General features: G+C 50.8%; 1 pseudogene; it reads right to left on the bottom strand.

Annotated features, from left to right (window-relative positions):
- Positions 1 to 1196: 1196 nt before the first annotated feature.
- LOC141021767 (uncharacterized) lies at positions 1197 to 14747 on the bottom strand (annotated as a pseudogene).
- Between the last annotated feature and the right edge of the window lie 1803 nt (positions 14748 to 16550).

Genomic DNA, 16550 nt, shown 5'->3' on the forward strand with positions numbered 1-16550 from the left:
AAAACCAAATAATCCCAAAACACTTAGGCGCGGTGCACTAACTTCTACCTTGTTTCTTGACATATCAACCAATAAGAGATGTGGGTGTGCATGCTTTTAATGACTTGAGACTACCAAACACGACATGCAGTGGTTAGTTCATTGCACGTAATGCTATTAATTAGCAAATAAACATTAAGTTCTCCCGTTTTCCCCTCCTCCTTGGTCACGGTGACGACGAAGGGAGTAGGTTGTGATCGGTGTGAACAGGTTTGCAATTAAATATAGCATGGTAGTAGTACTAATTTGGAATGTGACGAGACGCGCTCAAAATTTATTGATGGTTTAGTTTCGAAGTGCGACACTATTCCCGGATGGCATAACGTGGGCACGTGTTCTCGGCCGTGGTGTAGCATATGCCATGGTACTAGTTCTTTTTCTACTGTTGTGTACGTGCAATAGCTGGCACCGTCGGATACATATCTTACGCTTATTGGGCGTTCGACCGGAATAGCCTCATGGCGAGCTATAGACTAGTCTTTTTTCAGACGCATTACACCTATCTCTCGGGACTTCTCGCACGCACCATCTCTAGCTCCCTAGGTCGATGCCACCCACATACACTTGTACTCTGAGTTTAGTACGTTATACAGGAAAAGAAGAGGTGCACACACGCACTCGTCCTCTCTCACACACGCATCTGTAGCTACGAATTGTAGTGTTCTCAACCATCCGATTGGCTCTATCATAGGTTTCACATTGCTCCTTGGCCTTGAGATAGTACTAGATGTCTTCATTTATTACTTTGTAGACTCATTTTGCATTGGAAAGCGCTATGTGATGGTAACATATTATGTTACTCTATTTGCCTCTCTCCTCATTAATTACTTGCCACTATGACCAGCCTTATGCGTAGAGAAATTAGGATCAGAGGGACTACTACTAGTAGTAGTACTACTTTGATGTGTCGCGTCAACTCGCACAAGTATGCAACACTTCCTGACTTATAAGCTGTTATACTTCTTACCCAAAGGATCTTTATATCCAACAAACACAAAATATCTGTTCGACTGTTGGAAATTACTTTAACTGCTGATCTAATGTCGAAGTAATTGCTGCATCGCCACCAAAGCCCACCATCTCTTAAGATAAAGTAGACCGAGCTAACCCCTATATTAGCATATTACTAAGATAAACAGAAGGCATTGTAGAATCAATTAGGACGTGAGCTTTTCAATCTGAATGTGGAGGGACACCAGCTTGGCCCCGGCCAGCAGCTTGGGCGGAACTGTGAAGAAGGTCAGCTCGTGCACGGCGACGTCGCCAGGATCCTTGCTGCTTGTCACCTCCATTTCCACCTTGACGGCGTCGGTCCTGCCTTTGGGCTCCCCCGGCGGGCCGTTCGCCCACAGCTTGGCCACGTAGTGCGGCCGTGGGGACGACCCCGCTCTGATGCAGACGACCGACACGGTGATAGGTGTGCCGATGTCGAGCACGCCGCCGACCAAGAAAAACGCACGGCTGTCCTCCTCCGCGAACAGCAAGAGCCGTGGCTCCGACAGTGGCACTTGCAGCTGGAGCACCTTGCCGTACTGGATCCTGTGCACGGGCATGGGATGCACGGTGCTGATGTGATGGGAGAGCGCGGTGGCGGGCCTTCGTAGCCGCAGACGGGCACGGGGTATTTGCAGGGCGCGAGCGGACACACGCTATAGTGATTGGCGAGCTTGTGGTAAGTGACGTAGAGCCCACAGCCTTCGTGCAGGCACTCCACCCTCACCGGGGAGAGGACGGCGTCTACTGCCGTGTTTCGCTCGTCGAAGCCACTGCCGCACTCGCACTTATGGCACTGCCGCTGGTTCCCGGGGCACTCGACGAGGTAGTCCGCACAGGCCAGGTGCCCTCCCTTGCACTTCACAAATCAATCGAACAACACATCAATCAAGAAACCTGCACCTTGCTCGATCAGCCAAACGGACAAGGTGTATTCAAACCTCATACGCTGGAGGCTTGAACGGGCGGAGGCACAAGGGGCAGTGGAGCAAGGTGAGGTCCATCGAGACCGTAGAGAGCTCCATCATCGGGTCCTGTTCCGTCTGCATGATCTCGCCCTCCTCGTGCACAACCATCTCTCGCTTTATTAGGGCCGGGGTATTACAGAGCTTTACCATCAGATATTCATACTACTTCAAGGTGCATTAGATCAACACATGCAAGTATCAAAAGGAGAGTCACGGCATGCATGCATGCATTGTAATTAATGCATCGGTAAACGCAAATTATTGAAATATATCGAGTCCAGTGCTTTGATGTGTCGTGTCAACTCGTACAAGACCGAGAAGTTTGATTACTACAATGCCCTCTCGCCTTAACCGCACCTGCCTTTGGCTTCATGATAGGTGGGCCGCCAACCTGTTGGGCCCACCTGTCATACACGCAAAGGCAGGAGCAATAAGTCAATGAAGCTGCGTCCCTCCCTCGCCCATGAGCATGGTGGCTGGCAGAACTAGGAGAAGCTTTCATTCGCTACACGCTCTCCCTCCCGCACGCGGTGGACATTAAGCAGTTCAGTCAGTGTCAGATGGCCAGAAGCATACTGTAGTACTCCTGCACTGCAGTAGTACTCCATCATTGTTCGACTTCCCGAAGAGGCGAAGAGCCAAGCGCAGCCTGGACGCTCGTGTGTTAGTTTCATGTGTATAGTAGTCTAGGATAGCATGTACCGTCCCTGTAAGCTTAAAATCATTGGGGTCGGCTCCATGCTTTTTTATTAAAATAATCTTCTGGCCCTACCTGTCATCCTGGTGATTGTAGTTTGCACGCTCATCTGGTCAAGACAGGAATATATATTTTAATTTGTGGTGGGGTAAATGTTAGAGGTTGCAGCAAATGGAGTATTGTACACTACGGGTCTTTCAGCCAAGGTTAGAGGCAACCATGTGGGTCCAGTGCTATGATGTGTCGCGTCAACTCATACAACGAGGAGAAGCTTGATTTTACTACTACACGCCTTCTCCCTCGCCCATGCGCGCGGTGGCTCACAGACGAGGACAAGCTTTTGCTTATAGTAGTACTACAACAAGCCATCCCTCCCGCTCGCGGTGGACGGACATGCAGCAGTGGGTTCGATACTGTAGAAGTAGTAGTAGTAGTAACATCATTGTTCGTCTTCTCGAAGAGGTGAAGAGCCAAGTGCAACCTGAACATGGCAGTTGCGAACCTTGGAGCATGCATATAGCCAGGCTCTTGCATGAGACAAAATTGCTATGTGAGCCCACTATTACTTGCTAGTATAGCCCTGTAAACCAGAAAGGAGTATTTGCCTTTCTAGAGATTTCAACAAGTGACTAGACTACACTGAGACAGAGTACATATGGAGCAAAATGAGTGAATCTACACTATAAATAAATACGTAGTTCTCTCGTTTTCCTCTCCGCCTTGGTCGCGGTGCACAATATTGAGTATACTAGTACTATCATCTTGAAATTTACGAAGTCACCATAGGTACCTCATCATCGACAGGAACGTCTCCTGACACACGATAGACACGAGCGGCAGTCGCCTCCATAGGTGCTTGAATGCCAAGGAGGGAGAGGGTAGCGGCTCCCGAGATGTTGAAAGGTCAATGATGCATCCTCAATTACATGTAGAGGGAATTAATTGGAGAAGCAGAATAGAGCCAGCACAATGTGAATGCAACAGAGTTTGGATTCTCATACACCCCACCACTCCAATCCATCTACTCCTAGCCTTTGCGCAACACTGCTCACTCCAATCCATGACCAAGTGACTAGAAGCCAGAAGCACCTATGGAGGCGATGGACGAGAGCGGCAGTCGGCTGTACCAAATCATCCAAGGTGCCGGCCTGCGGCCCCACACCGCGCAGCTTTTCCAGATGGTGCTGACAACCACCGGCGTCGTAGCCCTCGTCGACGCTGGCTTTACCTCTCGCATGGGCGACATGATGGTCAACTCCATCCGCAAGTTCACCGCCGTCAGGAAGCACGCGGACGACCTTGCCGTACCGCTCCAGCCCGCGTGCCCAGGCTCCTCATTGCCTGCCACCCTCATCGGCCTCCATGGTGACGAACTCTTTCAAGCCGTGGTGGCCCTGCAGGTGCGGAGGTCACGACGAAGAATGTGCACCTCGAGACCACGCTCGCGGCGCAGCGCCTCTCCATGCAAGAAACCATCGACCTACACATCCACATCTACGAGGAAATTGTCTACATAGTCCACTGCAAGGCTAGCGAGGACAGAAAGATGTTGGCCTTCTTCCAGCGGCTGGAATCTTTGGACGCCATTGTTCAGAAGCATGTCGACCTGGCCACAAAAGCCGTTGCTACTTAGCCGCCGTTCGGTGGGCCGGCACCCTGAGTCGAGGAGGTGGACGTCGTCAATGGATGCATCTCTTCTTCTTGCCTCCTGTAACCAGCACTGCATCGCCTCGTGGCCTTAATGTTTTATTAGTCTAGGAGTATATGGCATTTTTATTCCAGTCGTAACGTTTTCACTGTGAGGTCGGGCCGCAGTTGAGCAAACCGACCATCGGCAAATCCCCACCCCGCCCACCGGGCGGTGGTTGAGTTTAGAATTAGAAGAGAGAAACGAGGGAGAAGAGCTAGCTATAGCATGGATGCTCTTGCCAGATGGGACTCGCGTTGATAGAATAGGAGTACTGAGCACTCGTACCTCTTTTTTAGGGAAAAATTAGTCGTATGTCTATTACTACCACTAGTTTGGTGCGTGCGACCTATACTTGTCATCACTTTAGGTCTCCTTTTCGAACCGCAGCTATGCTTCACCGTACATATTTGTTTACGCATTTATCCTCCTACATGTACTCCTAGGCTATTTCCACGTGCTCCCTTTCGCCGACATGTGGGACATAGAGTATCTGGGTCGTAGTGCATGCACGAGTCAGAGCATATGCCGGGGTACTTTACATTTCAGACTTCATGAATTACATGCAAACTCCCCGCAGAAGAACAAATAAATAAATGAATTACTACATGAAACCGGATTATTTTCATAGAAACCGAAGCACGTTCATTAAATTTTGGACATAACACGTTTATAAAAAACTACCGGACCTAAACCAGTCTAAGGGCCTCTTTGATTCGCAGGATACTGAAAACACAGGAATGGGGGAAGTATGATGGCGATGAACCGAGACAAGGAGAACTCTAACTCAATTAGAGGTTAGAGTTAGATTCTAACCCTGAACTAACTCTAAACCAAAGAGGTGTATGGATGGCAGGGTTAGATTGACAATAAATGTTCTTTCTCAATCATTTGACTACTTTGGACCCTATTTCCTGCTGGATTTGGTGTGGCCGGCTCTTGTGTGGCCTCCTCCCGCTCACAATTGACATAAACGAACCATCTTTACAAATTAGGCATGCAAAACATGATAAATTTTACTTTCTCCTTACAATTGAGATATCCCACTTAAACATACAAGTCCTCAATCAAGCTTCACCAAAAAAATACACTCCATGAAACAAAGCATGAGCTAACTCATCACGGAAGTCATTCATGATAGGTAGGGAGCCCGGAGCCCCTCACGCACCCAGGGAGGAGCTCTTCATCGTTGCTCTGGAGGAAGGCTCTGTAGAGCCCAAGCCCCGAGAACCCATCCGACGCCGGCGCTTGCGAGTTGAGGTCGACACCGGCATGGGTAGCAGGGACACTTGCCGACGACTGCGAACCGAATCTTTGGGCCGCTAGAAATAATGCGAGCCTGAAACTGAAATACCTAGAAAGGAACTGAATCTTTGGGCCTCTAGAAATAATTCAAGCCTGAAACTGAAATACCTAGAAAGGTGAACTGAATCTTTGGGCCTCTAGAAATAATGCAAGCCTGGAACTGAAATATCTAGAAAGGTGAACTGATTCTTTGGGCCTCTAGAAATAATGCAAGCCTGAAACTGAAATACCTAGAAAGGTGAAATGAATCTTTGGGCGTCTAGAAAGATTTATTACCTCCTCAAGCAGCATCAAACAATTCCAAGCGTGCACCACAAATCTATACCAAGTTTAATCAGGATATACTTTTCCAAATCAGAATTAGCGCTAGAGCGAGCAAGATCAATGATATGGATGTGAGACAGAGAAGGAACGAACAAACTCACCGCTCTTGTGACCTCCCTGGTAGGTGCGCCGCCGCCGCGCACGACAGAGGGAGAAAAACGACCGGAGAAGTGGGAGCGGGGCGAGCTTCGAAGGCCGGAGGGAGAGGGCGGCCGGAGGAGGGCGGCGGAGGCCGGAGGGAGAGGGCGGCCAGAGGAGAGAGAGGGCGAGCGGTGGAATAGCGGTTGGGCGGGCAGCCCGGTGGGGAACAGAGAGGAGTCATGCGAGGGGGGGCGGAGGGAGCGATCTGGTGCGGGCAGGGGAGATTCTTTTAGTTCTCTTTTAGTGGGCCCGAGGAGAAGTAACCCAAATAGAACCTCTCCACCGGGCTAGTTTTTTTAGCTTGGTTAGAGCAAACTAGCTCAAACTAACCCCTCCTGTTTGGATAATTTGAGGCTATTTCAACCCAAACTAGCTCTAACTCAAGGATCCAAACAAAGAGGAGTAGTACTGTACATGCTATAGTCTGGACCGTAGCACATTGTTTTTTAGGGCCATATCAGCACATTGTTTTCAACTACTGATTCACTGGGCTGCCGTGATTCGCACTCCTCCGACGTGAGTAGTAGTAACACTACTAGTATATACCGCATGATTCTTTGCTCCTTCTTACTACTACGTACTTCACCGACATGTGGAGGAGCCAGCATCCGGGTCGACGTGTCATGCACCATATTAGAGTGCGGAACGTAAGGGGGGCATCACCCCAGTCGTACGGCCAGTAATTCATGACTATAGTGAGTAGTCATACCACAAGTCTTTCCAGCATTAACGCGCCGTCAAATCACACAGCCCAACCTTTCCAACAGTAAGTAAGTTGAATCTGCTACTCCCTCACCCTCCTCGCCTCTCTGTCAAACCTCCTACGCGAAACTGCCGCGCGTACTTCCCGGGAAAAGCCCCGCCCGCAAATTTTAACTACTTGAAAATAGTCTGAGCTTATTCGTTAGATATAAATACTAGTACTGTATGTTTATTCACCCGTGGGGTTGTTCAATGAATGGAGGGCCGGGGAGCACAAGTGAACAATACTACTACTACCTCCGTCCTAGTTTATTGGTCCCCATTGTATATTGTGTCAAACCTTGCATATAGATTGAACTAACAAAACGTTCATGCACGTTACCAAAAATCATATCATTGAAAACTATGTTGAAATACGAATCCAACGATATAATTTTGGTTGACATGCATTAACATTTCGTTAGCTAAATATTTGGTCAAAATTTGGCACGAACAAAGGTGACCTATAAACCAGGACGAAGGTAGCAGTAGTAGTAAGTAGGAGTCGTACAGTTAGCCACCTTAAATAGAGAGTTTCCTTTCTTTAATGCCACGTACACAAATTGAAATGCTTGTTGTGGAGAGAAAAAGATGATCACTCCACTATATATGTACGCAGGGGCCTGAGCGCTTGCTTTACTAGGGTTGCTCTCTTCATTCTCTCATTCTCTCTAGATCTAAACAAGACAGCGTAGCAACATTTTCTCTCTGCTCACCGCTGGTCACAGATCCGGCCGGATCCCTTCAGCTGGTGTGTGTATAGGACTAGGTGCATCGTTCACGCGGTCATCGCCGGCGAGGGAGGAAATCCACAGCTGCCGGAGGGGCCCGATCCTCTGCCCGTGCCGTTCTCTCCGACACAGCGCCGGCTTGGGAGGTCCTCCGACCCTTCTTCCTCCCTGCCGTATTGTGCGCAGATCCAACCTGCTACCGCCAACATCCCGATGACCCTCAGGTATAAGTTCCTCGAAAGCGGCCTTGCTCTACTGCCCCAGCTCCCCACATGTCTGCATGTGCATCTTTTTCTACTCCCATCAGGTCTTCCAAAGCCACCTAAATTTTTAGTATTATTAGAGGTAAAGCTACTTCATGCATTCGAATATAGAACTTGGTTCAAACAACAAAGAAAGGGGGGAAAGTTGTAGCATGAATATAGGACTTGATTCAAAGAGGAAATAATATGGTGAAAGTAGTAGAGACCGGATACCCAACCAGTCTCTTGGTTGAAAAGGGAAATAATGGGAAAACGCAGTACAAACTGGATAAGGAACAGATCTATTATTGGTTGAAAAAAGGATAGAAAGTGGCGGCTAGTGGACAAGTCAACAGAGTATGTCCAGCATTAGATTTGTTGCCCTCACATAGTAAAAGGTCTCCAGGATTAGAATTGCTGCCCTCACATAGTAAAAGGTCTCCAGGATTAGATTTGCTGCCCTCACATAGTAAAAGGTCTCCAGGATTAGATTTGCTGCCCTCACATAGTAAAAGGTCTCTAGGATTAGATTTGCTGCCCTCACATAGTAAAAGGTCTCCAGGATTAGATTTGCTGCCCTCACAGAGCATGAACAAACTCGGCATCACCACTTTATGCCTCCTTGTAGGTACATTGTGCTGATGCGTCCACTGTCGCATGTGCTTATACCAACCTTTTGCTGTTGTTAATGTAAGGGCGCATGTAAAATGAAGCGATCACACTGTTACCTTAGGGACATGTCTAACCAGTGTTATTGTTAATCTAATGCCTCCAGTGATATGATGCAATTAAACTGTGTTACAAATGGTACTACTGGTGTTTTCCCCAGTATGATAAGTAAGTTGCTCCTTTATGCCGCTGAGTGTCCTGGTGTCCCCATGGTCCCATGCCCTTAAACCAACTCTTTAGCTGCTGTTGATTTACTGTATCTAGTAAACACGCAATGCCACCATTAAAGTAATCCCATATTTGACGAATGTCATTGTTGATCGTAATGCTTCTGGTAACATGAAGCATTGCTGACGTTTTAAAATTTCTACTGTCCTTGCGTGATTGCCATGAACATAATTAAGATGCTACTTTTCATTTCGTGTATGTTTCATATATTCTTATTGACCAGCAACTGTTTTCTTTCTATCTTTTTGTGCAGATAGGGATATCCATTTCACCCTGTTGCTATTGTGACCTTTTGGTGAACTGCACAAAACACTTTTTTTTTAATGAGTGTCTTGTGCAGTTCAACTAAAATGTCACGTGGGCAACATCTCTCAATTTTGGCTGAACTACACAAAATGGTGATTGGAGTTTCCAAAATCTCCGTCAAATTCTGCTGGTAATCTCGTGCAACATTTTATTAGCCTTTGCAAGATGAGCCGTCACTGTCACCACAATGGCACTTTATTTTAGTGGAACTGCACAAAAGGATAAGCAAATTATATTTGCACCTTACATGAGCCGGACAGCCAACCTTAATGTTCCTCAATTTTAGTGCAACTACTAAAGAAGAACCTGCCAGCTCATGAGAGGAAATACTTCTTGCTAGCTGAATGATGCAATCTTTGCTTCATTTCAGGTGAACTGCAGAAAAAGGTGCATGAATTGAATCATGGAACTCCAGGCAGGCTTCATCCGAGTGGAGCTGCAGGTTGAGTTCAAGGAATGTCATTATTATAATAATCAGGCTCTTCTTATTTGGGTTGTGCAAACAGGAATACTGAACTACAGATGTTGGGACGGTCAAGAGCATTCACCAAGTTCTTCGGTTGTATGGCACGGCTAGCCAAGATGGATTTAATCCTGATATTCACTTTATCAAAAGGCTCTAATGGGTTGGTTCTGAATCTTGCAAGCTGGGAATCAATGAGATGTGTAGGCATATTTGTTGTACTTATTATTTGAATCTTATTTGTTGGTTATGAATCTTGCAAGCTGGGAATCAATGAGATGTGTAGGCATCTTTGTTGTACTTATTATTTGGATCTTATTTGTTGGTTCTGAATCTTGCAAGCTGGGAAACACGACATGATGATGCAGAGGACAACAACCATAACAAATAGTTCAAACTTGGTAGTATTATCTGTGTGAAAGTGTGACAAATGTGCTGATCGTGTGCGTCCTGAGAATAATAATTCTAATTGTTGTGCATGTTGATCATGTGGCACTGATAGAACGAGCCAATGCATTGCTTGTTTTAAGTATAAATTTCTATTAAAGCTAATTAAATTTAAGTAAAGTGACCACTAACTCTTGTTATTACAGTACCAATAAAGACCCGCTCGTGAACCGATGTGTGGCCGGAGTAGGTTTCTTAATGGAGGCATTTGAATGCGCCGAGGGTGCATCTTTTGCCAGGCGTGCAGCGGGCGAGGGATGGGTAGTAACTGTTGTCGCTTGTACACACTCAGTTTACTATTGACTCCAGTTCCCCAAGATCTGAAAAACGAACTGTTGCCGCCGCCTACCCACTCGTTCACTTGAAGAGACTCCAATGGCGATCCGAGGGGTGAGCCTGCTAGATATGGACTTCAGCAAGGAGTTCCCCTTTGAGTTCGTCGTTCAGTCCTATGGCTGCACCAAGTTGAATGTGATGTACACCAACGATCTGGACTCGGTGAAGCTCTGCCTCGCCGAGTTCAAGCAGTACCTGCAGGACGAGAAAGCACAAGGTCGCAGGACTAGACCTTGTGCCCATCCATTCATCTCCTGACAGGGACCAGCGGATCGCCATCGCCTAGGTATGTGTGCGGGACGAGGTTCTCGTCTGCCACTGCTGTAGGGCCATCAAAGGTTCTGGAGCATTCGCCCGTTTCATCGGCAGCGCCGACTGCACCTTCTCCACGGTGGAGAGAAGGAAGAACGCGATGATTCGGCCATCTGGTGCAACAAGCTTGTCGACATCCAGAAGCTGTCGGATCACGGGTTCCGGCACAACCCTTCAGGTTCAAACTCTGGGGTGCGCGCGAAGTTCTTTCCCTCCTATCGATCCACGCCCTAGCTTGCTAAGACCTCGGAGACGATCTCAACGAACTCACAACATAAGAGACACAAGATTTATACTGGTTCGGGCCACCGTTGTGGTGTAATACCCTAGTCTAGTGTGGTGGTGGTGGATTGCCTCTTGGGCTTATGATGAATAGTACAAGGGGAAGAACAGCCTCCTGAGGTTGAGGTGTTCTTGTGCTTGGTGTGTGGCTAAGGATCAGATGAGATGCCTCTGAATGAGTTATCCCCTACGGTGGTGGCTAGTTCTACTTATATAGGCCCTGGTCCTCTTCCCAAATATTGAGCGGGAAGGGAGCCAACAACGGCCAATTTGAAAGGGGAACGCTAGTATAGCTTATCCTGACAAAAGCGTTCTTCGTCTGCAAAAGGCTCTGGTGGTGACACCGCCTTGGGCTCCATGGTGACCTCCGTCTTGCCGTCCTACTGGTCTTGGTCTCGTTGCACTGATATGGAAACCTTTGCTTGCTGCCTCGGTACTCCATGCCTGCGCTTGCCTTCTTAGCACCAAAGATGAAACAAGGACGCTGCACGCGCTGGCGCCCGCCTGATCTTGATCGTCATGGCTCACGTCACGAGAACCTCATGAGGTTTGCCTTGCCTTGATCTCTCCGCCCCTCATGGGCCAACCTGGTGAGGCCGCTCCTGAGGAGGCCTTGTGTCATCCGCCTCGCGAGGCTTGGCCCCTCGCGAGGGTCTTGAATGCCTTGTTGATGAAGATGGGCCGTACAAGCCTGCTAGCACAGCCACGCCGTGGGCCGCAGGCAGGCAAGTCTGGGGATCCCCGTTCCCAGAACACCGACAGTAGCCCCCGGGCCCAGGGCGCCCTCAGGCTTCGCTTCGAGGTGAAGCCAAAGGTCAAGTGCGAAGCGCCGCGGGCCCTAAAAGCCTGCGGCCTTGTTCGACGTGTGGCGGTTGATTGGACGTGGGTGTCTCCGCTTCCCCACGCTGCCTTGATACCCTCCTGGCTAGGCGGCCACCGCACCTTACACGGTTATTCTTCCATCGCCCGTGGCATACTTCCCCAATTCCTTTGTTTCCCCGAGACTCTGCTCTTCCTTCCGATCTGACCCGAGCTCTGCTCACTTCATAGCCATGGCGCCGAAACAAGCGGACAAGGGGAAGAAGCCTCTGTCTTTGACAAGTGCGCCTCCGGCCGTCGAGCCCGCAGTTGCCCGGTCGCTGGGGCTCAACGATGAGGCCATGGGCAAGGTGCGTCCCATGCTCGCCACTAACTTCAACGAGTGGGGAAAGACGGCGGCTTGGCCTGCGTCTCGCGCTCGCATTGACCGGGCAGCCACTGAGGTCCCAATCTTCATCGATGCCCTTTGGGCCGGCCTGATTCCCCCTTTCTCCGCCTTCTTCAACGCGGTGCTTGAACATTACCAGATCCACATGCTGCATCTCGACCCCCAATCCGTGACTCTCCTCGCCTTCTTTGCCTTTGTGTGTGAGGCCATGGTGGGCATTGCCCCTTCCATGGCCCTTCTCCGTCATTTCTTCTCATTGCATCTGATGGACCCTCATCAAAGCTCGGGGTGCGTGAGCTTCCAGGCTGTGGCTGCGACGGCAGGCGCGGGGATCGACTTTGAGCTCCCTCCATCCATGAGCGAGTTTCGGACACGGTGGGTATTTGTCAACGCCAGGGTGCTCGGCCCTCTGCTCCATTCTCCGTCAGCACCTGCCGTTCCCCACTCCGGGTGGGGCCACGAGAGGCTCACGAGATCCTGTCTGGTCCTCGTCTGGCTCAGGCTGAGGAGGTTGAAGGACCACGGCGTGACTGCGCCTATGGTGGTGAAGGAGTTCGTCAGGCGCCGAGTCGCTCTGCTTCAGCGCCATTCTCGCCCGATATGGGCTTTGCTCAGCAGTCAGGACCATATGAGGCTTCAGGAGTCCGGGCTCCCTCCTAAGACGCGGCAAACAGTGCTCGGGGTCCTGACAGGTGTCCCTTCGCCGGACGACATGCCTGGGAACAGCTGTCTGCTGTACCGCTCCACGAACAAGGCTGAATTTGTAGAGAGCATGCCTTCCTTTGATGAGTGGGGGCTGCGCCCGGACGGCCTGGTGGGGCCCCGCGAGAACCCCGTCGATGTAGTTTCCTTCTCCATCGCTGGCGCCGAGCTCGCCCCGAGGGTGGATGTATGGGGGCGAGCACCACCGGAGGCTGGCGGCTCGAGTGCTGAGGTGCAGATGTCGTTTGGTGCTTCTGGGGCATCGTCCTCAGGAACTCACGATTCTTCCCCTGAGGTGTCGGTCGCTGAGACGAGCAGCACGCGGCTCCCGAGGCCAAAGCTCGGGAGGTCTCGGGAGGTCGCGATGGGACAGCGCCCGTCTGCTCTCCGCAACCCGGCACCCTTGAAGCTGTCCCTTCGAGCGCTTCTCCGGTCGCAACCCATGCTGGTCGCCACGTCCAGCGCTTCGGCCGGCTTTGCGTGGACTTCGAGGAGCTCCGCAAGTGGAAAGGATCCCCGAGCAGCAGCGGTATCTTCGGGGCGTTGAAGCGAAGGAAGTACATTGCCGTCGACGAGTAAGTACTGCATCTTAGTGATTTCTTAAGTGCTGCTTTCCTTCCTGACGGTGGTCCTTCAGGGTCCCTTCCGCCAAGGCCGCTGCATCTCCTGAGGAGCAGCCTCCTCTTTCGTCGACTTCCCCGCTGGCCTTGAGCGCCCCGAGCCTGCATGCTGTCCCTAGAGCAGGGTCGGTTGGAGAGGCGCGCTTGCCTCCACGGCTCTTCAAATCTGTGGTCTCGTCGTCCTTCCTCCACGGCCTGGCTTGGAGCTTGGCGGGCGTGCCCAGGGTCCCTCCTCTGGTCATGGACAACAGCTGGTTGGCTTCGGTCTTCGGCTCCTCTTCAGGCAGCAGGCCCCGTCTAGTTTGGGCCCCTCGCGAGGTCCGGCTGGCGCCTGGGGCAGCGTCAGCCCCCAGCCCCTTGCTGAGAGGGGGGGCACCACTCCAGGCCTCGCCCACAGCCCCCATGGCGGAGGACGAGATGGGCTGTGCGCTTGAGTTCGAGCACGGGCAGAGCGTTGTTCGTCATGAGCTCTTCCAGGAGGCGATGGGTGCGATGAACCGACTCGGTGAAGAACTCACGGGTGTCGACACGCGCCTTGAGGCCGAGGGTCTTCGGTTGGTGGAGGAGTGGCACAAGTTGAAGCTGGCTATCAACTTCGGCCATCGTCAGCGTGATCTTGACAATGCGAAAGCCGAGGCATCCCTCAAGGTCTTTCGGGAGGCTTGCTCCAGAGCTTTGGAGGAAGCTCAGGAGGCCGACCGCCGTCGCGAGGCTGTCGAGAAGCGCGCGTGGGAGCTCCAGGCCTGGAGCGCATCCCTGGAGCAGCAGGTGGAGGCGCGCAAAGCTGCCCTTGCATTGATGAGGGGGCCGCCCACCGAGGAAGAAGAGATACGGAGGCGCGAGGAGGCGTTGGTCTGGAAGCCGTGGAGCATGGCATCGAGCTTGAGCGGTTGGAGACGAGGGAGCGTCAGGTTGCCCAAGCGGAAGATGCCGTTGGTGCACATGAGGCCAAAGCTCAGGAGGAGGTCGACTGTCGGGTGGCCGAGGTTCGCGCGAGTCTTGAGGGTTGGCATGGCCTGAAGCTGCAGCTTGCGGAGACGGAGGCTGCAGGTAGGGCCGCTGCCCTTAGGCCCTGGCTGGCCGAGGTAGAGAGGCGCGAGTAGGCCACAGCGGCCGCCCTGGTCACAGCGCAGGCGGAGCTGGCCTCCGCCCGCGCCGAGCTGATTTCTCTTTAGAAATGGGTTGATGATGCCGAGGCCATCGCGTGGCAAAACAGGGAAGAAGTGCTTTAGCGGCGGACATTGGAGCACGAGAACGCCCCCATGCTCCAGGACCTCAGGGTCAGGGCCAATGCGGCACTGGGCCATGTCTGTGACGAGAATGCACCGCATCTCCACTCAGATGACTACGCCAGTCACCTGTGCTTCTTTGCCGACGTGGTGACGCGCCTGGAAGCCTGGTCTGATAGAGCTCGCCAGCTTGTGGAAGAGAGAATTTGGGGCCTACTCGAGCGCGCGTTCTCCCGTGACTTCAGCCATCTTCGGAACACCTTCCCCGACTTCGACTTCGACGCCGCCATTGCCCCCGTACCGCAGGCCATCCAGGGCGACCTGGCGTGGTGGGTGGAGGACAACGTGGATGCGCTGGTCAGAGCCTTCGCTTCTGAAGACGACGCGGTGGTGGTGGCCGCAGACGAAGGCGACGTGGTTGAATGGACTAACTTGCATGATTTGAATGGACTAACCCGGACTGGCGCTGTTTTCAGCAGAATTCCCATGGTGTTATTTATGTGCAGAAACAAAAGTTCTCGGAATGACCTGAAACTCCACGGAGATTATTTTTGGAAATAATGAAAAATACTGGTGAAAGAATCAAGGCCAAGGGGCCCACACCCTTTCCACGAGGGTGGGGGCCGCGCCTGCCCCCTGGGCGCGCCCCCTGCCTCGTGGGCCTCCTAGAACTCCACCGACCTCAACTCCAACACCATATATTCATGTTCGGGGACAAAAAATCTAAGAGAAAGATTCATCGCGTTTTACGATACGGAGCCGCCGCCAAGCCCTAAACTCTCTCGGGAGGGCTGATCTGGAGTCCGTTCGGGGCTCCGGAGAGGGGAATCCATCGCCATCGTTATCATCAACCATCCTCCATCACCAATTTCATGATGCTCACCACCGTGCGTGAGTAATTCCATCATAGGCTTGCTGGACGGTGATGGGTTGGATGAGATTTATCATGTAATCGAGTTAGTTTTGTTAGGTTTGATCCCTAGTATCCACTATGTTCTGAGATTGATGTTGCTATGACTTTGCTATGCTCAATGCTTGTCACTAGGGCCCGAGTGCCATGATTTCAGATCTGAACCTATTATGTTTTCATGAATATATGTGAGTTCTTGATCCTATCTTGCAAGTATATAGTCACCTACTATGTGTTATGATCCGGCAACCCCGAAGTGACAATAATCGGGACCACTCCTGGTGATGACCGTAGTTTGAGGAGTTCATGTATTCACTATGTGTTAATGCTTTGGTCCGGTACTCTATTAAAAGGAGGCCTTAATATCCCTTAGTTTCCGCTAGGACCCCGCTGCCACGGGAGGGTAGGACAAAAGATGTCATGCAAGTTCTTTTCCATAAGCACGTATGACTATATTCGGAATACATGCCTACACTACATTGATGAATTGGAGCTAGTTCTGTGTCACCCTATGTTATGACTGTTACATGATGAACCGCATCCGGCATAATTCTCCATCACCAATCCAATGCCTACGAGCCTTTCACATATTGTTCTTCGCTTATTTACTTTTCTGTTGCTACTGTTACAATCACTACAAAACCCAAAAATATTACTTTTGCTACTGTTACCGTTATTTCCATACTACTTTGCTACTAAACACTTTGTTGCAGATACTAAGTTATGCAGGTGTGGTTGAATTGACAACTCAACTGCAAATACTCAAGAATATTCTTTGGCTCCCCTTGTGTCGAATCAATAAATTTCGGTTGAATACTCTACCCTCGAAAACTGTTGCGATCCCCTATACTTGTGGGTTATCAAGACTATTTTCTGGCGCCGTTGCCGGGGAGCATAGCTCTATTCTTTGAGTCACTTGGGATTTATATCTGCTGGTCACTATGAGGAACTTGAAAGACGAGAAAAAAAAT

Source organism: Aegilops tauschii, chromosome 4, assembly GCF_002575655.3.
Source record: "Aegilops tauschii subsp. strangulata cultivar AL8/78 chromosome 4, Aet v6.0, whole genome shotgun sequence".
NCBI classification, from domain to species: domain Eukaryota; kingdom Viridiplantae; phylum Streptophyta; class Magnoliopsida; order Poales; family Poaceae; genus Aegilops; species Aegilops tauschii.